General features: G+C 38.5%; 1 protein-coding gene and 1 long non-coding RNA gene across 9 annotated transcripts in view; one reads left to right on the forward strand and one right to left on the reverse strand.

Moving 5' to 3' along the window:
• NRG3 (neuregulin 3) overlaps positions 1–12743 on the forward strand; it is a 1055421-nt gene that overhangs the window by 501958 nt on the left and 540720 nt on the right. The gene's annotated exons all lie outside the window — the stretch shown is intronic.
• LOC144312468 (uncharacterized) lies at positions 5048–11288 on the reverse strand. Its single transcript, XR_013377950.1, has 3 exons — positions 11149–11288; positions 8541–8664; positions 5048–6562 (listed from the first exon to the last, which is right to left on the reverse strand). It is a non-coding gene; the product is annotated as an uncharacterized LOC144312468 (long non-coding RNA).

Consider the following 12743-nt stretch of genomic DNA (forward strand, 5'->3'; position numbering starts at 1 on the left):
ATCAGTTCCTCCATCCACCAAATAATGCCTGTCATGTATAATGGCAACCATTTACCCCCAACATTAGGATTTATTAAAAATAACTTTATTGAGGTATAAATGATGTACAAGAACTGTACATATTTAATATGCATCATTTGATAAGTTTGGTAGTGGGGGGGAATTTAAATCCATAAACTCAGAGAGAATTACTAAAGTAATGGAAAGTTTGTAACATCTCAACTGCCCCTCCCCAGTGGTGGAGGGACCTTCATTTTTTGGTCTGATAATTGATGAAAAATAAAATAGAACTATTGCTCTGGGAAAAGATGGTCTTTTTCTAAAAGCCTCATATTGAAGGCTATGTAAGTACTATCTTTGTGTTCTAAAATTCAGATGGGTTTGCTTAGGACTGACATTTTCTTAAGGAGTTCATGGTTATAATTCAACCTTCTTCAAGTGAATAATGGATGTGCCCTTGGCAGATAAGATCAGCTAGTTCATGAAATGGATCAATTTAGCACCAGAGGTGTCTTTTTACACCATGACAGGTAGTTAAATTTGCAAAATTATTACTATCACAAAGTTACAATTCATTTCTTGATGAAAATTCCAGGAATATGTTGACTACTCTTAAAGAAGGTGATGGAGAAAATTAAAATTCAACATTTCATTGATTTATACTTTTACTCGTTCATTTATTCTTCTGTGGTTTTGTTCAGTGGCATTTGCTAAGCATGTGTTCCAGGAAAGCTTTTGAAACAAATATTTAGGTAAGATATACTGATAGTAACAATACAAGAGAGTAAAAAGTCATGTGCTTAAGCATGGTAGTGTATTTCAAGGAAGAAAATGTTATTTATTGCCAAGAGTTTATGGAAACCTTTAGACTAGAAGATCAATAAGCTGATAAAGCTTATGCCATACAGATAGGGCGAAGATACTTTTCCACATGTGGGACTTTGGTGTTTGGGAATGGGAATCAGTGTCTACGTATGACCCCATAAGGACACATTTTTACTCACACTCATACATGGTATATCTGGAGGGACATAATAGGAGATGCAAAAACAAAGGTAGCATGGTCCCTGTAATAGGGACAGGTTCAGGCAGTTTTTAGAATTCAGTCTAAAAATTATGGAAGGTTTACTGTCAGAAAGAAAATTTTCAGAGTAAAAAGACTGTCTACTAATTACTGCAATTCTTAGGTCCAAAGTAAAGCATCTCCATGTTAGATAGGCCCTTTTTATATGCATTGAACCACACTTTATGAACTATATATCCAACACATGGCAAGTTTACAGTTTATTTAATAGTGGCATGTAAGTGTACAGCAGCTGAAAGAAAGCAATGATGGTTTAGAAAATGCTTTTATTTATGTTTTCAAACATGGTCATAAATAATAAATTAGCACTCCATTAAGAATAGAGTAGATCGGGCTTTGACTGAGGAGGGTAAAGAAAATGAACCAGAGCCTGGGTAAACAAAGGGCTGAGCTGGGTAGAAAAATAGTCTAAGCCGATTAGAATATAGTCATCAACATTCTTTTGTGAACAACATGTACTAGAAAAATATGTCCTCGGTTTGTGCTAGCTGCTGAGTTGACTGGGTGGGTCATAGCAAAGAAAATACGACCTTCTTTGCTGTGTCCTTGTTTTAGTTACGACTGCTATGTGACAAATTACTCCGAAACGGAGGGTCTGAAACAGCTCTTATTTTGCTCGTGATTTTGTGGATCATGGACTCAGGAAGGGCCTGAGTGGGCAGTTCTCTCCCGAGGTTCTTCATGCAGTTGCAGGCAGATATGATCTGGACTGCTGTTATCTGAAGGCTTGATTGGACTGACCGTCCAAGAGGGCTTGCTCAGGTGGCTAGTGGTTGAGGCTGGCTGTCAGCTGGGAGCTCAGCTGGTGCTGTCAACCAAAACACCTACGGGGGCCTCTTCAGCTTGGTAGTCTTCAAATAATCAGCCTTCTTATATAGAGGTTGGCTTCCCCCTGAGCAAACATCCCAAGAGAACCAGGGGGGAAGGGCATGGGTGGCTCTCTATCTGACCAGACCCGGGAACTCACCCTGCTCTGCTCTTGAAAGCAGTCCCAACCCACCCAGACACAGGGAGAGGGAAAACAAAGCCCAGTTGCTAATGAAAACAATATTAAGGAATTTTGGGGGGCAGTGGGTCCCCAAAAGTGCTGGTGGGTCAGCAGTTTAGCACCGCCTTTAGCTCAGGGCGTGATCCTGGAGACCTCGGATCAAGTCCCACATCGGGCTCCCTGCATGGAGCCTGCTTCTCCCTCTGCCTGTGTCTCTGTGTCTCTCATGAATGAATGAATAAAATCTTTAAAAAAAGAAAAGAGGGATCCCTGGGTGGCGCAGCGGTTTGGCGCCTGCCTTTGGCCCAGGGCGTGATCCTGGAGACCTGGGATCGAATCCCACATTGGGCTCCCGGTGCATGGAGCCTGCTTCTCCCTCTGCCTCTCTCTCTCTCTCTCTCTCTCTCACTGCGTGCCTATCATAAAAATAAATAAATAAATAAATAAATAAATAAATAAATAAATAAACAAATAAAAGAGTATTAAGGAATTTTTGGCCATGACAAAATCCACAGTAGTCCTCATCTTTACTAAACCAAACCCGAAGATTTGCTAAGTAGATTTGTTTAAATGTTTGACGTGAGAAGCCAACACTTAATTTATTTCCAGTAAAATTTCTTTGAAATACAGATTTTTCAGTAGTTTCTTTGTATCTAACAGTAAACCAAAATTAGAAATAGGCCATATTTCCTTAACTTGATACAATTTTATGATACAGTATTATTTCATTTACCTCTAAGGGGGAAAACAGTCACACTTAACCTGTTATGCATCTAATTCCATAGAGCTAATACATGCAAACTGTTATTTTTGAATGGGTGAGACAGTATTCTAACTTTCAGAAAGATAACCATGAATTCTTTTTCTTCTTACTGAGATATAATTCACTTAGCACAAAGTTAACCCTCTGAAAGTACACCAAGTATCAGTAGTTTTAGTATGTCCATAAGTTGCCACCACCATCCAAATTACCTAACTGCAGAATCTTTTTTGTTCCTCTCATGCAAAAACTCGCATACCCACCAGCACTTTCTATTTCCCTCTCCTTAAATCCCCTAGCAACCACTAATCTATCTTCTGTTTGTGCATTTGCCTTTCCTGAACATTCCCCATAAATTGATTGATACAACATGTAGCCTTTTCTGTCGGGCTTCTTTCACTTATCCTATTATTTCAAGGTCCACTCCTGTTATAGCATATATCCCTGTACTCTGTGATCTTCATTATCAATACTTCCTTTGTATACATTTAGAATGCAATCATGAGTAGGAGGATATGCACATGTTCCTATTGAGTAATTGCTCACAAAACTTGATTTAAGTGGAAAGACAAGACGGAAATAACCTTTATAACCTGATTAGGCAACAGAAAGCTGTCACTTTGAAGGCTTTGATAGTTTGGTTTACATGGACAGAAAAGATGTGGCGTGCTTCAGAGATCTGATTGGAAAGAAGAAGCATCAGGGGATACCTGCAGGCCTGGGTGAGACAGCTGAGTTGAGCATTGTGAAAAGAGGAGAGCTCCCCCTCGTATGCAAGAGGAGGCTGAGATTCCTGAGATTTGGGAGTGGACCCTGCTGAATCTCTGAACTCCGGTGTTCAAATCAGTGTCTGGTATCTAATAGCTACAAGGGGAAAGGAAGGTAGGAGAGATGGAAAGAGAGCAGGGAAGATGGAAGGAGGAAAAGGGGATGAAGAGGGAGAAATGATTTCATCAAATGAAATCTGTTTGATTCTGCTATCTTAATTCAAAACAAACTCTTCTTGGGAGGAAAGGAGGCTGAGGAAGCTGTGATCAAAAATGTAATAATTAGTATGAGTGGAATGAGCTGGGCTCAGACTGAGTAACTTTGGGCATGTCTTTGAACCTCTGTTGTCCTTTCACATCCAGGAAAGAGATCATTAACCCCAAAGGTCCAGACCAAAGGATATATATTTGCTCCATTCTTTGAGTTGTTCCCCTAAAAAATTCCTCCCTGGTCTTTAAACTGATGAGCATTCCATATAAGGAAACTGCCATCTCTCTGAGTCTTAAGTGAATAACTGCTTGGGAATGACTCCTTCACAAAATTGTAAGTTGTTCCAGGGCAAGAAAAAGGCTCTTTCTCTTTGCATTTTGGGGTTCTGATCATTGTTTGGCGAGATAGTTAGTTGGGTAATATGAATACAGGAAGTTAAAGGTAAGTCTGTGGGCTACCAGAAATCCCATATTGTAGGTTTTATATCATAAAGACTTAAATTCTGATGGGATAGTAATAAAAAGGAAGTTAAATATGTGTCACAAAGAAATAAAGAAGTAAAAATAGAGTTCATAGTTCGATTTCCACATAATAGGGAGAAAATTTATTCTATTAATCAAAATGAAATCAAGAAAAGAAGTGAGTCCAGGCTATGATTTCCTTAAAGTGATACAGGAATGACCAGTGAGATGTTAGAGTTCATGTGAATGACCTCTTACTTTAGTTGAAATATAGTTGACATACAAGGTTACATTTATTTCAGGTATACAACATAGTGATTCAACAACTGTATATGTTATGCTGAAATGACCGTTTTTAAAATGTGTCACAGTTGTGTATTAGTATGTTATGGAAAAAATAATATCTCAGATTTATGACTCCATGGTTATATTTTTTAGGCAAATAAAAATAGAGAGTTATTTTAAATTCAATTTAAGGAAAGATACCATATCATATGATTTCACTCATATGTGGAATATAAGAGATAGTGAAAGGAACTATATGGGAAAGGAGGGAAACTGAGTGGTGAGAAATTAGAGAGGGAGACAAACCATGAGAGACTCCTGACTCTAGGAAACCAACTCTGCAAAGGGTAGAAGGATGGGGTAACCAGGTGATGGGCATTAAGGAGGGCACATGACAAGATGAGCACTGGGTGTTATGCTATATGCTGGCAAATTGGATTTAAATAAAATATTGAAGATTTTTTGTAAAAATTCCATCATCAGAGAATAGATAAATAAATTGAATTATTTTTATTTACTCAAAATTTGACAAGGAAAATTTGACCAAGAATTGCTATGTTTTCCCCCATATCTTTATCCTCTCTACTTCTAAAATAACCACTCTGATACCGAACTGGGTATACGACAACCAGAATAAAGACTACATTTTCAAAAAACAACAAAAAAAAAGAAAGATACCATATTCTTAATGCTAGATATTGCCAAAATCATAAAGAGAAGAAGGCATAAAATGTGGATATAACAGTGAGGGTTCTCCAGAGAAACAGAACCAATAAGGTGTGTGTGTGTGTGTGTGTGTGTGTGTGTGTGTGTGGAGAGAGATTTGTTTTATGGAATTAGTTCATGTCATTGTAGGGGTCGACAAGGCCAAAATCTATACAGCTATCTTGTGAGCTCAAAACTCAGGCAGGAGTCCTGTATTACAGTCTTGAGGCGGATTTCCTTCTTTTTAGGAAACCAGTGTTGACAATTAAGGCCTTCAACTGATTGGATTGAGGCCCACCCACTTTAATCAGGGGTAATCTCCATTAAGTCAACTGATGATAAACATTAATCACATCCACAAAAGACCTTTATAGGAACATCCAGACTATTGTTTGACCAAACAACTGGGTACTGTAGTCTAACCAGATTGACAAAAAATTAACTATCACAGTGGGAAACATTCATAGAGAGTTTGGATTTACAAATGTTGATTTGCACATAATAGTGGATCATAAGGTAGGAGATGTTCAGCAGAGTTTTTTGTTTTATGTTTTTAAGATTTTATTTATTTATTTGAGAGAGATGGTGATAGTGACTGAGAGAGTGCAAGTATGGGGAAGAGGGAGAAGCAGGCTCCCCAATGAGCGGGGAGCCAGATGTGGGGCTCCATCCCAGGACCCTGGGATCATGACCCAAGCTGAAGGCAGAAGCCCAACCCACTGAGCCATCCTGGTGCCCCGTGTTCAGCAATTTTAGAAAGGAAAATGATTGATGAGCAATCATCTGCCTTCACATATTCACCCACTTTATGCAGAAAAATCTCTTAGTCTGGAAATTTTCCTTCATATGGTTGCATGTCCTTTTGTTAATGGAAGAAGTATTTCAAGGGCTTTCCTGTTAGGTTCATTTTATATAGCTCTGTTGCAACATTACATTGTAAACATCTACCATAAAGGTTCGCTAGTGATTACTCTTAATTCGTATTCAGATGAAAGCAAAGAGATGGAAAAATACACAAGCAGGAGTCTTGTAATTATGCTACATAAAATTATTAGGCAATTTAGAAAATTGTTAGTGGGAAACTGCCCATCATGCATAAAAATAATTTTGATTTTGATGTACAGCATTTAATGTAAGAATGATTGTAGGGAAACCACACTATTATTTTTCCCATAATTATTCAAGCACATTTGAATTTACTTTAAAGAAAGTGATATCTTTCTAAAGTTGAGTCTTTCCAGTCCAGAGAATACTTGTTTTGGCTGAAGTTCATTTTCCGAGGCTTGCTGTGAACTGTAAAACTGTTAAAACAAGAAAGAATAATTACTAATGTCTTCTTTCCCCCTTATATCAAAACTAGAGAATAAAAACAGTGAGAGAGATATTTCCCTGCAAACTGAAGTATATATGTTGTAGGCATATCAGGTAGGTTGTGGTCTTACCCATTTTCTGCAATACAGAAATGCTCTTAGCTAGTATTTTTGGCATGTATTTGTTTATATAGATAGTTGTCACTATACTGACAAATATGTTCTGTTAAAAGATCATGAACGTGGTACCTCTCAGGTTCTGTGTTCAGATGGCTTCTTGCAAATTTTTTAGCTAAAGAAAGTCAATATTTAATCAGGGCACATCTTTCAAGGGTTCAAAGTATACTACATTGGCTGCTGAATGTAGTTAATTTGCATAAATCTATTACAAATCGATGTTCAGTAGTATTTTAAGAACTCTTAAACATAGCTTTCAGGATAAAGTTCAAGCTCTTTGGTATGGCATATCTAGTTTGACCTATTTTGGAATGTTTGTCCTAACTTGGAGCTTCCTCAGAGAGAAATTAGCTCTGCCCTTTTAACTCCTGTCTACACATTGTAATTCTGCACCCTCAAGCATAACAAGGAGGATCAAGGAAGTGATAGCCCCTGTAAACAATTTTTCTCTCACAATAGTTTGAACTATGAGATCAAAAACTTGTGGTCCATTTGTATAGGGTGCCAACCTGTCAGAGTTCACAGACGTGTCAGTTCATGTATGAGTAGTAAAAGGTTGTCCAGAGGGTGGAGAAAGAAAGAGAGGTAAGGTCCATCTGGGTCCCCAGAGAGAGTAGTCAGTTTCTTTGGGCCCCAAATGGTAAGACACCTCCCCTTCACTTGACTTACAAGATGAAACACTTTGCTCTCAATGGGAAACATATAAAGGTAATGACATTTTAGTCTTGATCTGTCTTCTCAGCTTAATTTACCAATATCCCTGATAGCCCACCCCCAACACACCTTAATCTTCCCAGTGGTCCCTCAGTGAATCTTGTTCTCTCACCCCCACAGGCCATTGTATAGGGAAGGATGCCTTTTAGTACAAAAGGTTATATGGAAGAAGCAAGCCTAAATTCACCTCCAGACCCTATGTTGGTAGGCTACGTGATTTTATGCATATTACTTTAACCTTCAGATTTCTCATCTCTAAAATTGAGAAAACAGCACTTAACTTGGAGGACTTTCAGGATAATTAAATGAGACATTATCCTCATAGCTCCCAAAATGGTGCCCAACACTTTAATCATCAGTGGCTTCTAGTCCCATTTTTGCCTCTTTGAGACAGATTCTAATTCATCTTTTAAGATCAGTTCAATCATTCCCTGATGCAGTCTCCAGAGTCACTCATTCTTTCCCCTCAGGTCCCTGAAAATCCAGTTATAAATATTTATATCCTTAATTGCATCATAGTCATCTGTTTACATATTTCTCCAAACTGAAAATAGCCAATTTTTCTGGTTCTCTGAAAATAAAAAGGAGTCTTAGAAAACTGTAGGGCCCAGTAGACCTGGTCCAGGCAGAGATGCACTAAGAAAGTTGCTTGAATTAAGAGCCAAGGATTGAGGAGTAACAGAGGAAGAAGAGAGTTGTATTCCAGGCAAAATACATGGAAATGCATTTAAGGGAAAACATGTGCAAAGAAAGAACATAGTGAAAATAAGTCTCTGAAGGAAAGGTCAGTGCTTCTGAGAAAAGGATGTTGACCTATGTAGAGGCAAGACTTTGTGAGGCACATTAAACAGTTCGTTTCACCCTAAAAATAAGGGTAATTGTCCTCCTTACTGAGTACATCTTACATACAGAATCTCTTTGGAGCCTTCAAATGCATTAGCTTATGCAATTGCCAATAGCCCTCTAAGGTGTTTGCTATTACAATCCCGGTTTTACAGAAGGGGAAACTGAGGCACAGGCATGCACAATGACTCCCATAATGTTTACAGGGAATGGTAGAAACTGGGTGCAGACTCACAACATCAGGCTCCAGTCTGGCTGTCCAGTACAGAACTGTTTGGAAGGGGACCAGGGGGGATGCTAGTCAAACCAGCTTGCCTGATTCCTGCAGAAGTCCCAATGATCCACGATGGCAGCATAGACTGGAAGAGCGAGAGAGTTATTTTGCGAAAGCAAATTTCAATTTAGCCAGAACCTTGAAGTGAAGGCTTTGAATTGGAAAGAAGGTTGTAAACTGCGATCAGAATTAGTCATTTTAGTGATTGACACATTTCAGGGCCAAATACGCCACGCTGCACCTTTACAAGAGGAACTGTTTGAGAGAAATGACTGCTGGTTTCTACAGTGTCCGGATCTAAAATATGGGTTTAAAGGGAAAGGCAATCCACCGTATCCCAGGTGGGGCCTGATGGAGGTTATGAACAACCATGTTTTGGGGAGGATCTTTAAAAAAAAAAAAAAAATGAGAGACCCAGAGAGAGAGAGGCAGAGACACAGGCAGAGGGAGAAGCAGCTCCGTGCAGGGAGCCCCATATGGGACTCAATCCTGGGACCCCAGGATCACACCCTGGGCCAATGAAGGCACTTAACCGCTGAGCCACCCAGGCATCCCTGGGGAGGATCTTTTAAGCTTAATTAGGTCCTATGTGTAAACTAGCAAGATCAAGTCACATTCAGGTTGGATATTTGAGAAGCTTTGTATTACTATGCAAAATCTGAGTCAATTCCAAGGATAGAGTGGACACAATAACAAAAAGGAATTGATTTATGCAAGTCAGAAGACACTGCAGGAGCCTGTATTTACATCATTCATCAGGAGCATTTGTGTTTGGCAGATTAATGCTGTTGGTGGAAGAAGTTATAATGTTGACAATATGCTTAATGCTCTTATTCCTCTCTTTAATTTATGAAAAAAAAAGCTCAACTTTAAAGACGAAAATGCAGTCAGATGTTTAAGCCTAACAAACTCTCCCCTGAGATTTACTGAGTTTCTTCTTCAGATGAAAAATAATTTCTGTAATCAGTGGTCTCTGAAAAACCAAACCAATTAATTTGTGCATTTTTATGGCTATAATTAGGCAGCCGAACACACTGAACTTGATACTCTAAGGATAAGCTACCAGCATCACTGTACTTCTTTACAAGGAAGACCCAAGGATTATGTCTTAAACTAGACTATTTCCCATTGTTGGACTACCCTGACTTTAATGAAAAATCTATTTTGAAAAAATGGAAACCCATTGATTTCCCATCACTATTTCAGAAAAGATCCATCATGTGTTGCTATATTTTTCCCCTAATTTTAAGGCAGGCAGGGCCACCAAGAAGTCAGGACATTTGTGGATAATGGAAGTCACAAATAAATATTTCAAAAACACCCAACTGCATTTTCAGATGTAGACCCTGCTTGGGTTTGGAATAATGCATTTTCTTTGATCACATGCCTAAAACAGGAAGAAAGAAGCACAAAACCACTCCTGTTTTTTAGATGCTGATCCGGAGGCTCTGAAAAGCTAGTTAATTTTTGTTTTTTTTTTTTTAATATTTTTTTCAACTTTTATTTATTTACGATAGTCACAGAGAGAGAGAGAGAGAGAGAGAGAGAGAGAGAGGCAGAGGGAGAAGCAGGCTCCATGCACCGGGAGCCCGATGTGGGATTCGATCCGGGGTCTCCAGGATCGCGCCCTGGGCCAAAGGCAGGCGCCAAACCGCTGCGCCACCCAGGGATCCCATAATTTTTGCATTCATACTAAAGTTAATATTCTTTCCATTAAACAACTTAGTAACTTCTTAAAATTTACTAAAAAACACTGAAATTTTTTTCACATGTACAGAAAGGCATCAGCATTCAATTATTGATTTACGTGAGTATTTCTTTATCATAGACTTGTATGTTCTTAAAGAAATATAATCTGGGCAGCCCCGGTAGCTCAGCAGTTTAGCGCCGCCTTCAGCCCAAGGTGTGATCCTGGAGACCCGGGATCAAGTCCCACATTGGGCTCCCTGCATGGAGCCTGCTTCTGCCTCTGCCTCTGCCTCTGTCTGTCTGTCTGTCTGTCTCTCTCTCTAGTGTGTATGTGTGTGTGTGTCTCATAAATAAATAAAAAAATTAAAAAAAATTAAAAAAAGAAATGTAATCCTTTTATGGAAGTGATACATTTTGAGCTCATATCTTCTTATTCACATGTTGTTTCTATGAAAGAAATACCTGCTCATTAAATAGAAGGTAGAAATAGAGATCTTTTTTAAAAACAAAAGAAAATAGCCACATAGTTCTGGAACTCATCCAAACACAGTAACTGTGTCTTACTTAATTTCCAGTCTTGTACATGTTTGCCAATTTTTTCACTATATTTTGTTTTATTTTTAGGTGTGCTTAGAGAGTTATGGTATAACAGCTATATGAGGACCACTTGTGTGGTCAGAAATTGAGCTCAAACAGACTAACGCACTTATAGGAACTATTGGTCTTACGTTGTTCTTTGACAAGGTTCGATCCAGCAACTCAAAGGAAATATCCAAAGCCTAATTTTCCTTTCATATTTTTTCTTTCTTCCTAAGCAAATGCCTTGCAACCCTGTTTCTCATTTCCACCTCTCTCCTGGACAGCTCAACAGAGAACTTACCTTTTGAAATACCTGGCTGCAGGGGTCTTGTGCCTCCGTCTTGGTTTCTGACTTGATCCGTGCATTCGTTTTCCAAGCTGAGTAACCATTCCTAGTGATCCTTTCTTGCTAAGACTGTTGCACAATTTAAAACATTCAGTAATACCAGCTGTTCTTAGAAGAACAGAAGTCATAATTAGGAATGCAATGATTTCACACTAAACTGTAGTTATGCAAGATGTAACTACATTTTAGTGTTCATCAATTTTTATTTCATACTGTATTTATCTTCAAGCAACAAATGAACCAAGTGCATTGGGTTTAAGATACACAGAGCTGAATTTACTTAATATTCACTCTCTCGTTTTTACTGCAAAAAAATTTTTCCGTCTTATGTAAACTCCCTATGAAAAATAATTTCTTCCCCAATACTGTAGTGTTGTCTGTTTGCTCAGATCCAATTGACACCAAATGGTACAGCCATCTTGGAAAACAGTTTGGCAGTTTATCACAAAATTAAACACACTATTACCCTATGACCTTCCAACCCCACTTCTAGGAAATTGCTCTAAAGAAATGAAATTTATGTTCATATATAAACCTGTACAATAATGCTCATAGCAGCCCAGTTGCCCCAAATTGGAAATAACTCAGATGTCTTACAGGAGGTAAATGGATAAAACAAACAGTCCTATATATACAATAGAATGTTACTTAGCAATAAAAAGGAGCAAACTATCGACATGTACATTCTGGATGAATCTAAGTGAGAGTAGCCGTATTAAATACCCAGGGATTCCATTTATAACATGCTGAAAATGCAAGAGACAGTTCAGAGATTGCTAGGGGTTAGCAATGGGGGAGGGTGCAGTTGTTAAAGGAACAGCCTGAAAGAATTCTTTGTGGTGTTGAGATTGTCTCTTATCCTGTTTGTGATGGTAGCCACAAGGATGTTTGCATGTGTTAAAACCCATAAAGTTCTACACTGAAAAACTGAGTACTACTGTATGTAAAAAAAATAAATAAATAAATAAATAAATAAATCCACACTTTCACTAGTTCTATCACATGCAAATAAAATAAAATATATAATAACACCTGCATCTCCTATTGTCATTTCCCAAAGCTCTGAAACCTCGCGTAAAATTATGCTTCCCATTTCAGTTAAATGATGCTTTTGATTCTGACATGACACGTATGAAGGACTCAGAGACCAGGCTGAAGAAGGAGAAAATCAGTTCAGATGCTGTGTCAGGACAAGTCGACATTATCATTACATAGAAGGGAACAGAGAAGGCCGTGTGGCAACAATGATGTAATCTTTGCCTGACATACAGAGGCTTGTGGGGCTGGCCTGAATGGCAAATAATTGAAGTCTTTGTACTTAGTTACCCCCCCCCAAAAAAGGACAGTTATATAAGAAATCTGGATCACCCACCAGCAGATATAGAACTGAATTGCTGGACGCTGTCCACCTGTAAAAATTGGATTTCCCAAATGCTTCTGTAGTGCTTATTCAGCACCACTTGGGGTTTTATCATTCTGCTTATTATTTTTTTTTAATGTTCACGGCCAGAAGTGAGGATGGTATTAAGGGCAGTGCTGTGTCCTAGTTC

This window comes from Canis aureus, chromosome 4 (genome assembly GCF_053574225.1).
Source record: "Canis aureus isolate CA01 chromosome 4, VMU_Caureus_v.1.0, whole genome shotgun sequence".
Taxonomy (NCBI): domain Eukaryota; kingdom Metazoa; phylum Chordata; class Mammalia; order Carnivora; family Canidae; genus Canis; species Canis aureus.